This window comes from Melopsittacus undulatus, chromosome 14 (assembly GCF_012275295.1).
Source record: "Melopsittacus undulatus isolate bMelUnd1 chromosome 14, bMelUnd1.mat.Z, whole genome shotgun sequence".
In the NCBI taxonomy this organism is placed as follows: domain Eukaryota; kingdom Metazoa; phylum Chordata; class Aves; order Psittaciformes; family Psittaculidae; genus Melopsittacus; species Melopsittacus undulatus.
The window spans coordinates 339042-353862 of NC_047540.1; the positions used below are offsets into that span (position 1 = coordinate 339042).

General features: G+C 46.2%; 1 long non-coding RNA gene across 2 annotated transcripts; it reads left to right on the plus strand.

Annotated features, from left to right (window-relative positions):
• The first annotated feature begins 7821 nt into the window (after nt 1-7821).
• On the plus strand, nt 7822-10196 carry LOC117436977 (uncharacterized). 2 transcript variants are annotated; one of them, XR_004550264.1, is made up of 3 exons: nt 7822-7868; nt 9863-9961; nt 10116-10196. It is a non-coding gene; the product is annotated as an uncharacterized lncRNA (long non-coding RNA). The 2 variants fall into 2 exon arrangements; XR_004550265.1 differs by having other exon boundaries at nt 10089-10165.
• Nucleotides 10197-14821: the final 4625 nt, after the last annotated feature.

Below are 14821 nucleotides of genomic sequence, written 5' to 3' on the forward strand. Positions count from 1 at the left end.
TCAGCCATACAGTGCCTGCTTTCCTCTGGAAAGAGCTCCAAATGTAGGTCGTGACAGGGCATATCTGTCTTTGTTGCTTTCCAGCTGTTTTCTTTTTCCACTTGTGATGATGTCAGTTTTCATTCCCTGCTATTTATTTATCCATGCATCTTGTCTGACACACAAGTTGGTGTCAAGGGGGTCTCTCATTCCATTTAAGCACAATAAACCATCCTGCAGCAACTTCTTCTCTGTGATGTGTCCTCATATTGCAGGAATGAAGTGGAATGAAAGCAGCTTTGTGGCTGCTCCAGCTCTGGGATGGCTGCTCTGTGCCTGGAGCAGGAAGAGCTCTTGAGGAGCCCAAGGGTCGGAGCTGTTGTGCTGGTGTGAGGAGATGGGATGGCATGGGGGGGACTGCAGAGCTCTCAGGGTGTCCTGGGCAGGAGAGCAGGGGACACAGGGGTCCCTGAAGGGGACTGCCCTGCAATGGCCCAGGCTGGGGCTGCCTGGCTGGGAGCAGCCCATGGGAAAGGTCTGGGTGGGCAGGAGCTGGACAGGAGGCAGCTGTGCCCTGGCAGCAAGGGAGGACAGCAGCACCATGGGCTGTATGAGCAGGAGCAGGGCAGGAGAACAAGGGAAGGGATGCTCTGGGATACTCCATCCAGGTTTCAGATCCCCAGTTCAGGAATGCTGTTGGCAAGCAGCAGTGGGTTTAGCAATGGGCCCTCAGGACAGGCAGTGCCTGTGGGGGGAGGCTGGGGCAGCTAGGCTTGTCCAGGCCAGAAAACAGAAGGCCAATGGGGACCTGAGATCTCTGGACTTGTGGTTTTCTAGCTTGGAATCAAGCTTTGAACTACATGCTCTGATCCTGTCCCTTACACGTTAGAGTTGAGACCTCCTGGGGTCTCTTCCAACCTTTGTTCTGTTATGATCCTACAATGACGGGCTTATGAAGGGCCACAAATATTCTTTGAGTGCTGGGGTACTCCTCCGCACATCTTCATAACTGAATGAATACAGGCTGAGAGAGCTTGAGGTGTTCAGCCTGGAGAAGAGAAGGCTCCAGGGAGGCATCTTGGCAATCTGCACATACCTAGACAGAGCCTACAGGAAATCTGGAGAGGGGCATTTTACATCATGTGCAGTGACAGGGCAAGGGGGAATGGTTTTAACCTGAAAAAGGGGATATTTAGCTTGGATGTTAAGAGGAATTCCTTCCCTGTGAGGGTGCTGAGGCTCTGGCACAGGGTGTCCAGAGAAACTGTGGGTGCCCCATTCCTGCCTGTGCTCAAGGCCAGGTTGGATGGTACTCATTTTATCAGTGAAGCAGTGTTTTGTTCAGCTCTGATGTTCACAAGGGATGTCAGAGGAAATCCAACTTTAAAATAAAGTTCACTACTTGTACTTATGACTCAGATGAGTCTGGGCTGCACAAGAGAGGCTCAGCATGGCCTTAACATATTTTATCTGTGTTATTTATTTAATGGCATAACAATGCTGGTTTTTTTAGGGGTATAAAACATTCTATGTATGACTGAAAAACGGAAGAGTACTGAAATAGCCAGAAGTATTCAGCTCTTTCTACCTTAGTGCAGAGGCAGGAGAGCTGCAGTGTCCATCAGTCCTTTCCCATTTGCCCTGTGCTTACATTTGCACTCCCTGTAAGATGCCTTCACACACAAATGGATCTGAAGAACCCCCACAAACACGTGTCCTGTGCTGAGAGCAGGGCAGCAGGGTTCAGAGGGCAGATCAAGGAACTCTCATGGGGAGAAGCAAAGGACTGTGCCCAGCAGAGCATGTCCAGCAGCCACCTGCAGTGGAAGGCAGACACCAAGAGAGCTGCCTGAACGCAGCCTCCCCAGGCCTGGGCTGCACTTTCCCCCCACTCCCTGCCCATGGCTCTGCTGCCTGGAGCTGTCCCTGCCAGGAGCTGCTGCTCTGTGCCCAGCTCTGCTCCCTCTCAGTGCTGCCAGAGCCCATCCCATGGGCTGTGTGCTCAGCTCTGCCCTGCACACCCCTCCCGGCAGCAGGGCTCTGCCCAGGGGCATCTCTGCCTCTGCAGGAACCTCACACCTGGCACTCCATGGATCCAGCAATGGGGAATGGAGAAACATGGTCACCCCTGAGGAAGCCTTGAGAGCTTCTGGACTCTTCAGTTGGTTCCTGGTGGCAATGAGCAGAGTGCAGGGAGGTGAGGGAGGCTGGAGGGAAGTCAGCAAGAAGCAAGGTGATGGTTCAGGGCTTTAACAAACCCTTACAAGCAGGACAGAAGATTGTAGGTTTCTCTTAGGGCCTGTAGGGATGCTGGTGAGGGGCTATTCATTAGGGACTCTAGTGACAGGACAAAGGGTAACGAAGCCTTGGGTGACATGGTTTAGTGTGAGGTGTCCCTGCCCATGGCAGGGGGTAGGAACTGGATGATCTTAAGTTCCTTTCCAACCCTAACTGTTCTATGATCCTATGACAGAGCCCAGCAATGGAGAGCAGTTGATGTCTGTAGGTGCAGGAGGAGTAGGTGTTCCTGCAGTGTGGCTGCAGGCCCTGGACACACCAGAGGCTGTCTGAGAAGTTTCCCTGATGGGAACATGCCTCAGTGTGGCACATGGGGAATGCCCAGAGCTGGGGGGTGCCTGAACACTGCTCATCTGCCCCATGAGCCAACCTTCCTGTCTCCCTCTCCTGCACTGCCCAAACTCGCCTGGAATGCAGGATCCATCCCTGAGCCAATGCAGGAACCTCCTGCAGTCAGGTGTCTGCTGCAGGGGAAGTGCAAAGCTCCTGTGAGACACTGGTGAGTGCGGGCAGAGAGTGGGGTGTGCGCAGCAGAGAGGGGGCTACAGGCAGGAAGCTGTCCCAGATGAGGTGCCCTGTCCCCACAGCATGGGATACCTTGCACCCAAGGACAACACCTTTCCTCTTGGCTCTTGCCAGCAAGTTCTCAATCCAGACCATTGGCTTTCCCACTGCTCTCCCATGGTGCTCAGTTCTCTATCCTGATGGCATCACCCATTCCTCTAGAAGCCTCCTTTAGATCAGCTTGATGAGGGATATTCACTCCACCTTATGGATTGACACTATAGTAGCAGCCTGCAACTACTGGAAATGTGGCTTCAGAGATGATGGAGGTTTTCTTGCTAGCAGGAAGAGAAGGAAACCTCTACAGAGTGCAGCCTGGAAGGTTCAGACTCCAAGTTAGGAAAGAGAAATGTGTGTCAAAAGGTGGACTTGTGGTGCAAGAGGTGACCCAGAGGGAGTCTGGCTCAGCCCATGGCTTTGTGTTTCAAGGCACAGACAGCCATGGGTGCAGAGATGGGACTGAAGGGACAGAAATGCCAGGTGAGAGCTGGCTGGGAAAGCAAGATGGGTGTCAGCAGCCTGAAGGGACAGAGGTGCAGGCATGGGCCAGTGCAGGACAGCCTGCAGCAGAGATGAGGGAGGATTCTGGCAAGGCTGAAAGGCCCCAGAGAACAAAAGGTCTCTGTCCCCTGCCCTATGGCACTTGCCTCTTTCATCAAGGCCTGGGAGGAGAACTTTCATTCTCAGCATTTCAGGCTCTACTTCTCCAAGGGCTGTGCTCAGGGCTTGGCCTTTCTGCTTCATCAAACACACCAAGGGTGTTCTCACCATCAGACACCTGCACTTTGCCTTTGTCTGCTGTAATCACAGACTACAGGTACTTGCTTTAATGAGGCCCTGGGGAGGCTTTGTCAGGAACAGCCCTCAGTGGGGGCTATTAATGCTGAAGGGACCTGGGGCTTTGTTTCTGACTTGGACTTCTTGAGAGGTTTCTTCAGTCTCCTCTCAGTACCTGAGGTTCATGGACTCAGCCCAAATACACCATGGGGCTCATTAAACCCTGACGAGCCATGTCTCACCCTGTGCATTTTGTCAAGTCTTCCAGATTGTCTTCCAGGGAATTTGGAGGTTTCTGAGTGCAGGGAGATTACAAAGAGCATCTGATAAAAGTGATTTGAAAGGGTTTATTTTATCACTTTTCCGTTCAGAAATTCCTGTTCCATTGCCACTGATCCCGAGTGTCTCTTCCAGAGGCTGCACAGGCAGGAAAAGCAGCCCTTAAGGTCCAGCGCTGCACTGAGCACCTCGCTCCTCACCTCCCCACCCAACATTGCTCTCAGCGTCCACCTGGGACTTGCACCACTTCTCCTCACACCGGAATTCTCCATTGAATCTGGTGTCTGATGCTGCAGCTCCTGTGCACAGCTCCAGCATGGAGGGGAGCAAGGAAAAGTGTCCTACACAGTAAAATACACTCGGGCACCACGTGCCTGGTGCAAGCAGCACCTCACGGGGTCCTGGTCCTGCACAGGGTAATCTCATGAGGAAGGGTTTAGAGGCACAGGTGGGTAGAAAGTGTTGGCTTTGAACATGATTGAAGAGTTGTCCAAGGTGAAACAAGGGGAACAGAAAATCACAAAATGGAATTTATAAACTTTTAGAATTAGTTTTAAGCAATGTTAAGTTCAATGTCTTTGTAACAGTAGCAGTGGAAAATTACTGAGGTGCATAATACATAGAAAAAATAGAGTACAGATAGAGAACATACTGGCACAAGATCAATCGTTATAGTTGATGTGGTCTTAAGGAAAACAGTCTAGAAAAACAGGACACAGGGATAAGGAGTATCTGGGAATAGCAGGTGTCCAGGATGGGCTGTGGGTAAACTAACTGATAAGTAGGAGGATAGGGGGATTATTATGTCTCTGGTGCTAGTGAACCAATTAAATTGGTATGAGCATCTACTGCGCGTGCTTCAAAGGCTGCCAGAAGTGATGAAGATTGTTGGAAGAAGTAAACACCCCTCAGAGACACCACCACAGTTCTGTACACATGCGGGGAGCTTTCTGGAAAGTGATGTAATCCATACGTAGCCTCATGAATATGTATGTATGCCCAGGGACTATATAAGGATGGCTTGTGTAGTAATAGAGAGACACACGTTAGGAGGAGTTATCCCCCGTGTCTGCCGGCGCAGCAATAAAGAATAGCTGCTTGTCAGCTTGAAAACTGTGTTGGCAAGTTTGTTCCTGCAGTTGTCTCCGTATCCATTTGTCACCCCAGATGGGAGCCTCTCTGCTCGGCTGCAGGACCCGCTGAGGACAGGGCTCCCCTCCACTCATTGGGATCACTGCGGGAGCAGACAAGGACCATCTTCATCAAAGGTATTATTTTCTTTTCTATAGTCTGTAAGGTGCAGGGGGCATCTTGCATATAGACTGCATTGGTCATTGGGTTGGGTTGGTAAGTGTACGTAAGGTTTGGAAGCCTTCCATAAATCGAGATAAGAAATCTCGTAGGTAAAGGTGTACACCCGGCTGCTGGCGTCCGTTTGGGATACACCCACAGGAAGCAGGTGTTCTTGTGGTTTGGGTCCTGCAAGATGCAGGGGGTGTCTCGTGGAAATGGTTTTGGATCTTGTTGTGGCTTGTGACATTAAGGATTTTGGTCTTGTGATTTTGGTATTGGTGACAGGATGTTATAACTGTGTTATTAACTGTGGTTTGTTTGATAGAGTTTTAGTCTCTGTAACTGTGTGGAGTGTGTCTGTGGGATCCTTAGTGTGTGTGTGTGTGAGAGATTGATAATGGAAAATCAGCAGAGTGAAGAGATCATGCAAAAGAGTCCTTTAGGGTGCATGTTGGCACACTGGAAAGAACTGGGAGGGTCTCCTGGGGGCTCAGGAAATAAGAAAATGTTGGTAAAATATTGTAACCGATGGTGGCCTTTGTATACTTTGGAAGATCAGGAAAAATGGTCTAAAAATGGAACCTGAACTATAATACATTGTTACAATGAATGTTGTTTTGAGGCTGCAAGGAAAATGGCATGAAGTAATGTATGCCGATATGTTCTTCACTTTAAGAGACCACGTGGAGTGACAGACGCAATGCAAAATTAATATGGCTCTGCCAGATCCCTTAATTTTGGCTTTGGAAAAGGACAGGGAAAACCTGAAAGTTAAGATGGGTGGAGAGCTGTTGTTCAGCTGTGACACTGGGGAAAGATGTTTAGAGTTAAAAACAGTAATCAGGAAGATAGGCTGGAAAATTATCTATCACAGGTACCTCCGAGGAGCACCCTCTGCATCTGTCCTGTCTGATATTCATAAGGAGCAAGAGATCCCGGCACTGGCACCAAGCGGCAGATGCACATTCTGAGTTCAGAAAGGGTTAAACCAGCAGTGCTGTTGCAGAGGCATCTGCAGCCCCTGCAGAGCAGGGTGAGCAACTGTGAGGGGAAAAAAGGAAAACCAAAGGGGAAAGGAGGGGAGGTCGCGCAGCTCCTGTGTTTGAGCATGGGATGGGTGCTGGGGCAGGCAAACAAGTGGGAACAGACATGTTCACGGACGGGACTGAGGGGTTGTTGGATAAATGTGGACAGCAGGAAGCATGGAGAGCGTATAGGAATCGGGAACAGGTAGGAAAGGCAAAGCTGGGTCGTGCTATAGCCACAGCTGCGGTGGTTGCTTTGAAACTGGGGGGGGAGAGTTCGGACGCTGGAAGTGAGACTGCCCTTGGGGGGGGTAGTGCCATGGTGTGGCTCCAGCGACTGAATTGGAACCAGACTGACAGGGACCTGGGGAATCTACCCTGGCAGATCCACTGGTTAAATCAAAAGTAGGAGCTAGAGGACATAAAGTGGAATTTTAGTGGATAGAGGAGCAACTTCTTTGGTGTTAAATCTGAGAGAAAAGAAGAATTTGTTACAGATGTGGGAGCTACTGGGCACCAAGAAAAAGAGAAAAAACAACCAACCCACCACAAAGGACCCGAGGCATCTTTCTGAAACCCTTAAAGTACAAACTGGGAAAACAAATAGGAATGCATAAATTTTATGCATGCCAAATTCTCTAAAATCTTGATTAGGGTGAGAAGCAACATTTAAAGAAGGCAGAATGGAATTTAGAGTTAAAAACAATCAGTTAATTGCAGTTTTGAGTTTATTTTAATTCAACAGAAAAGCAAACAGGACCTCCCTGAAATAGAAGAAATCCTTAATCAGGTATATCTGGGAGTATGGGCATCTGAAATTCCAGGTAAGGTGAAAAATGCTTTGCCTGTTAAAGTGGAAATAAAAAGGGAGGTCTGCCCAAGGAGAATAAAACAATATCCCTGAGAATTAGAAGATCAAAGGGAATTAAAAAAAAAGTCATTGATAAATTTTAAAATATATATTATTAATTGAATGTGAATTGGAATATTCTGGACAGTAAAGAAATAGGAGGATAAAAGTTTCAGACTGGTTCAAGATCTCAGAGCAGTCAACAAAATTGCAGAGGATATTTGTCCAGTAGTAGCTAATCTGTATGATTTATTGACTAAATTGAATAATAATAATCAGAAATGTTTTGCCATCTTGGATTTAAAGGATGCTTTCTTTTGCTTACCGTTGGCCAAAGAAAGCCAAAATTTACTTGCTTTTGAATGGGAAAATCCTGACACAGGAAGGGAAACTCATTTAACTTGGATGGTATTACCTAAAGGGTTTAAAACAGTCCAGCAATTTCTGGACATCAGCACAAGAACCAGGATCATGGAAGCCACTGCTCAGATGGGGACTCTGTTACAATATGGGGATGACCTATTAATTGCTACAGAAATAAAGGAAGAATGTATCCAGTGGACAGTGGAATTATTAACTTTTCTGGACTGAATGGTTATTGGGTATCCAGACAAAAGGCCCAACTAATCCAAACCCGAGTTTCCTACCTAGGATATGAAATAACTGTAGGACAGAGAGAACTTGGAGCTGCTGGAAAAGAAGCCACCTGTCAGACTCCACAACCATCAACCGGCAAGGAGCTCTGGACATTACTGGGAATGACTGGATGGTGCAGACTTTGGATCCATGATTACGGTGTTCTGGTAAGACCACTATATGAACTGTTGAAGGGAAACCCTCCCTCTTTAGAATGGACTGATTCAGCAGAGGGGCTTTGAGAAACTTAAAACCAGAGCTAATGAGAGCTGCAGCTCTGTGACTTCTGGATGGAACTAAATCCTTTTGGCTCTATTCCTATGAAGAACAGGGAATAGCTCTGGAGGTCCTTGCTCGAAAACCAGGACCCTACAGAAGGGCAGTGATGTGTTTTTCACAACAGCTGGATGAAGCGAGCAAAGGATGGCCCAGATGCCCAAGGGCTGTGGCAGCCGTTGTCATGAATATTGAAGAAGCTCCAAATTCACCTTGGGACAAAATTACTGTGCTAATGTCCCATGTTGTACCAGCAGTCCTGGAACAGAAAGAAGCCCACTGGTTATCTCCTTCATGTGTTTTAAATACCAGGCCACCCTTGTGGAACAAGATGATATAGAAACTGTGGTCACTTATTGATACAATTTTAGAATCATAGGTTAGGGTTGGAAAGGACCTTAAGATCATCCAGTTCCAACCCCCCTGACATGGGCAGGAACATCTCACATTACAGTATGCCATGTTAGGCTTTGTCCAAACTGGCCTTGAACAGTGCCAGGGATGGAGCATTCACAACCTCCCTGGCCAACCCATTCCAGTGCCTCAGCACCCTCACAGTAAGGAATTTTTTCCTTATATCCAGTCTAAATCTCCCCTGTTTAAGTTTTAACCCATTACTCCTTGTCCTGTCACTACAGTCCCTAATGAAGAGTCCCTCCCCAGCATCCCTGTAGCCCCCTTCAGATACTGGAAGGCTGCTCTGATGTCTCCATGCAGCCTTCTCTTCTCCAGGCTGAACAGCCCCAGCTTTCTCAGCCTGTCTTCATATGGGAGCTGCTCCAGCCCCTGATCATCCTCGTGGCCTCCTCTGGACTTGTTCCAACAGTTCCATGTCCTTTTTATGTTGAGGACAGCAGAACTGCACACAATACTGCAGGGGAGCTCTCACGAGAGCAGAATAGAGGGGCAGGATCACCTCCTTTGACCTGCTGGTCACGCTCCTTTGGATGCAGCCCAGGACACAGTTGGCTTTCTGGGCTGTGAGCGCAGAAAGAGTCCTTTAGGGAGCATTTTGGCACATTGGGAAGAACTGAGAGGGTTTCCTGGGGGCTCGGTAAATGAGAAAATGTTGATAAAATGTTGTAACTAATGGCGACCTTTGTATAGTTTGGAAGATCAGGAAAAATGGCCTAAAAATGGAACTTTGAATTATGGTACATTGTTACAATTAATGCTGGTTTTGAGCTGGCAAGGAAAATGGGATGAAGTAATGTGTGCAGATATGGTTTTCACTTTAAGAAACCATCCCAAGTGACAGCCGGAATGAGAAATTAATATACCTCCACCTGATCCCTTAATTTTGGCTTTGGAAAGGAACAGGGAAGAACTGAAAGGTGACCTGGAGAGATGTTGTTCAGATTGTGATACTGGGGAAAGATGTTTAAAGTTAAGGAAAACCAAAGGGGGAAAGGAGGGGAGATCGGCAGCTCCTGTGTTTGAGTGTGGGATGGGTGCTGGGGAGGCACAAGTGAAGGGATGTGGGGCGGAGGTGGGGGAGTGGGTTCTTCTCCTGTGGGACCGGATCGGTGTGCGCTGTGGGGAGTTTGGACTTGGAAGTGAGACTGCCCTGGGGGCAGTGCCATGGGGTGGCTCTGGCGGCAGAATTGGAACTAGACTGACGGGGACGTGGGGAATCTACCCCAGCAGATCCACTGGTTAAACTGAAACTAGGGACTAGAGGAAATAAAGTGGAATTTAGTGGATACAGGAGCAACTTATTTGGCATTAAATCAGAGGGGAAAGAATTTGTTACAGATGTGGGAGCTACTGGCACCAAGAGAAAAAAAAAGGGCATTCTTTCTGAAACCCTTAAAGTACAAATTCAGAAAACAAATGGGAATGCAGAAATTGTTATGAACGCGAAATTATCCAACATTTTTATTAGGGAGAGAAGCAACATTTAAAGAAGGTAAACTGGAATTAAGAATTGTATGATCCAGAGTAGGAGCCACTGCAGGAAGGACCTGATCTTGACTTGGAGCAGGTATGCGACCTCCTAAAGTAAGATGAAGTATGACAGTGAGGCTTGGATCTTAAAACAAACACAACACACACACACAAATGGAAGTTAATTCAAAACCATCGTTCTCTCTATATTTTTTCCTCCCAAGCTTGGTTTGGGTTTTCTTCTCTTTCAGCTGCCAACATAATGCTGCTGCAAACTGAAGAGATAACATAGTTCAATCATTTGCTGCCTGAACATGGACCCTGTGCTGTGCTTCCTGCTGATCCAGGGAGTCTCTGGGACCTTCACGCCAGGGTTGGGGATATCCCAGAAAGGAACCACAGATCCCAGACCAACTCGGGACCTTGGTAAGACCCTGAGTTTATTTCTTTCAAAAGGCTTCTTTTTGGTAACTTGTCCACATGAGTCACAGGGGATGCCCTGCGCAGTGGGTAAGGATTTGTTTCCTTGTCTGGACATTGTATTTGGATGGAGGTCAGGACCTCTGCCTCCAAAGGGAGGATTTTGAAGAAATCCCCATTGGGTTGCATTTTGTAGGGTGGGTTTGGATGCAGATGGGAAGAGAGCTCTAGCCCCATCATGAGGTGAATAACAAAAGGGGCTCTCCGAGGTATACAAGCTCCTTACACCAGGGAGCAGGTGTGGAGGTGACTATCAAGGTGTCTTTTTCTGGGTCAGATTTATGAGCCTAGAAAGAGTTAGCTGGGCCCTTTAGGGAAGATCCTGAAAAAGTAACTAAAGTGATGGAGATGATTATTAGAACACCAGATCCAGACTGGAAGGGTTTACAGGTAGTCCTGGATACTTTGGTAAATAAAGTACAGTGCTGGCAAAAGCAAGGGAGGAGGCAGAAAAGATCCATATGTAGGGGGCACAGGGCAGTGTCAGTAGACAACCACTTTCCCTCTGCAGACCCTCCATGAGATCCGAATCATCTACCTGAGCAGGAGCTATTAACCAAATACCAGCGGTTGGTTTTGTTTGGAATGAAACAGAAGGATACAGGTAAGGACCCTGAAAAAGGTGCAGCACAGTTATACGTTATCTTATATCTCATACATTACAGCCTAGGTTACAAGTAACTATATATTGAATTTCCATAGCATACTTACAGTTCACAGCTTGTTCTGGCACCTGGGCAGTGCATGGTACTGTCTGTCCTCAGAGGACCTTTTGGAGAGGGGAGAACCAAAAAAGCCCATTCTGCTTATCTGAAGGTCATTTTTTAAGAGAAATTCTAAATCTGTCATTACTTACCACCTGTGGGTACTGATGGTTGCTGCTGGATCTCCTTACAGAGCCTTTTTGTGTAGCCAACACCATTTTTGAAGTTGTTCACAGCCTAGAGGCAGAGGAACATGTTATAAAGGTAACCTGAAACTTCAGCACACACACCAACAAAAGCCTCCACATGTATGTAAATACTTGAGCGTTAACACCAAATTTGAAAGTGAGGTGATTGTGTTAAACACAAGTGTGACCTGAATTTGCCACATTGTCTCTAAAGAGCTGTCAGAGATAATGTGTCTGAAAAGTAAATTTAGCCTTATTCAATTTAGCCTTGCTTAAGGCTAAATTAATATTGCAGTAATCTTGTCTTCTCTCTCAGCTCCTTACGAGCTCTTTGTCCAATTGATGTAAAAGTCATCACACTACCTGGCGTAGGCTCTTATTGGCAACTAAACCATCAGGAGGAACGTCTGTCCGGTGACACGCTGGGCATGTATATTCCTCAGTCTCCAGCAATGCTGTTCTAATACCTGTGCATAATTAGCATAATCACAATGCAATAGTTTTTAGCCAAACTAAGGAAAGCTGTTCGGTTCTAATCAAAACACGTATATGATTCATGGGTGAATGTGGTCTCGAGCATACAGCACGAAGCTGCAGATGTTCAAGTGTCAAAAATTTCTAGTCTGCAGCAAATAGTTACACAGTTTTGACATTTTGCTGTTGTAATATTTGGAGTGTCGGATGTGTCTTCCTGATTCAACCCATCCTTTTTCCACTGTCCGTGACAGCAAGAAGTCATTGACCCCAAAGTTAAAGAACAAAGCACATCTCAAAAAAAAGCATTTGTAGGTCTGAGTTCTGAAGGTTTGAACCAGCTCTCCCGTGGAGAAGAATGTGGATTAAATGCCTAACTATCCATTTGTTGCAGACCACAGCCAGTCACCAGAGATGGCTGTATAATTTTGTATGAGAGAAAGGGCTGTGGGCAAACATTTGGTACCTAATACTGTAATCAAATGCACAGTTAGACACTCCTCTGCATGTAAAGAGGATGTAACTGGATCTGTAGAAAGAGAAATAAGTTTTCTGCCTCCCCTTTTTCTTTAGTCCTTTCCTAGTCAGGGTATACTTAGGCTTTAATTAGAACAGGTAACAAAGTAATTTTGTTCTCTGCTATTTTTGCTTTCAGAAGATGAGATGTGATGTTTTCAATTAACAACATGGGAATAACACTTACAGTCGTCACAATAACTGCTTCCACAGCAGGGAAGAACAGCTGCATCGGTCATGATGTCTTTACAAATGAGACATAACAGCTCATCCGGAACAGGACCATCAGAAGAGGAGGAGGATGGCTCCTCTGGTAAAGATGGAGGCCTTTTCCTCTTTTCTCTAGCATAAGCTTCCCTGGAGGGCATGTGGGAAAGGAAAAAGAACAAATTTAAAGATGGGTAAAGGAATACTTGTCCAAGCTTTGTGTTTTATCAAAAGAAGATACTAGATGGAATTCTTCTCACTCCACATTACCCTTCTGAACTGTAGGCACTGAGCTGAAACTACTTCTCTATAGCCATAACTCTGTAAAATAAAAACCCAGAGGGGGAGGAAATCTCAATCCAACAGCTGTTGGTTCAATTCTTGTAAGAAGCGTTTGAAACATAAACCAGATGCAAAATGAGCTCTCAAAGAGAATGACTCCCTGTCAACACTACTGAAATGTTCTGCAGAAATACAGATCCTTGGTGCACCACAACATGAACCAACTTCCAGGGGCATGACAAGTATGAATGACCACCCTCTTTTCATGCGAACAAGCATCACAGATTTTAAGGTTAAAATGCAATGGCTGTGCTTCCTCTCCTGTAATTACAGATGCAGTCCAACTTGGTTGCATTATCCACTCAGATGTTTATGCATGCTTTCTCTCATTCGCTATTTGGTCGGTCCAATTAATCCCGTACTCATAGAATCATAGAATAGTTAGGGTTGGAAAAGACCTTAAGATCATCCAGTTCTAACCCCCCTGCCATGGGCAGGGACACCTCACACTAAACCATATCACCCAAGGCTTCATCCTGCCTGCTCTTGAACACTGCCAAGGATGGAGCATTCACCACCTCCCTGGGCAACCCATTCCAGTACCTCACCACCCTCACAGTAAAGAATTTCTTCCTTATATCCAGTCTAAACCTCTGCTGTTTAAGTTTCAACCCATTACCCCTTGTCCTATCATTACAGTCTCTAATGAATAGTCCCTCTCCAGCATCCCTGTACTTACGCATTAATAATGGGGATTGCATATTTTCCAGTGTTGGTAAGCATTGCACCCTTTGTGTTGGGATCTTTCACCTCTATCAGGAAACTCCTTGGAATTCCTGTGCTCCTTTTCAGTCTGGGAACAGACTCCACATTTCTGTCCTGTTAAGAAAAGAAATGCAGACATATCTCATCTTAAGACCTACACTTAAAATGACAGTTCAGTGACGACTGGAAGAAGCAAAAGCCTTGCAATCCTCTCCTTTTACCCAGCGTGAAGGTTGTTCAACCGAAGTACTTCTTTTCCTAAATGAACATGGCCAGAGTGTTCCTAAGTCACCTATTGTTCCTAAGCCAGCTTCTCAGGGAAGTGGTGGAATCACTGTCCCTGAATTCTGCAAAAACACACGTAGAGGAGTGCCTTAGTGACACGGCTCCTGATAGATTTGGCAGTCCTGAAGCATCAGTTGGACTTGATGCACCTCTTCCAACCTAGTTGGTTCTATGATTCTGTGAAAGGCTTAAGCAGAGTTTTGATCTGAGCCGACATTCTTTGGCTTAACAACAGGTTTCTTAAGGGTGAAATATCCCTTAGCACATGATCCACTGGGAGAAGACACACAAACCTGATCCTCCCCCAAAGCACAATTCAGAGAGAAAACTTAAGTCAGGGCTCTGGGTCAGCCACTGCAGAAACATCTATTCACCAGCTATGGATGAAGGTTGAATTCATACCTCGTGTGTATACATTCAGTGACTAATGTTAAAGGGCATGCACACTCAGCCAGAGACTTGTGTCGGTAAAACACACAAATATTCAATAGATGGGGTCAACAGAAACATCTTGGTTTCATGCAAAATACTGAAAACGCCAGCTCTCATTAAAAAGAGTTAAAACAGAAACATTTCCAGTAATACTGAAATACATAAAAATATGCATGTAAATTCACAGATTAAAAGATCTATGGACTTATTTCATGTCTGTGGCTTAGAAAAAAGAAAACATTACATTTATAATCCCGGCTTTCCCTTGAACTTTGAGGGGCTTTTCAGCATTGCCATGTAACCTCTGTATTTCATCTCAAGAGAAATAGTTCTTCATACGATTATTCCTGTGTTTGTTACCTGACTGCCAAGGTCAGAAATTAAACAAGGTCGGAAAGTAACACCACAAGTCCCCAAAATCTTACCCCATTTCTTGGGCAGTCCTTTCTATAGTGGCCAGGTTTTCCGCACCGAAAGCAAACATATGATGGTGGAGGTGTAGCCAAGGACTTCTTCATGGGACTAAAAAGGTTTCAGGAAAAGAAAGGTATGCATTTGTCTCTCTTGTTAAAACAAACATCTACACAATTTTTCCATGATCATCAAAGAACTGATTTGACTTTA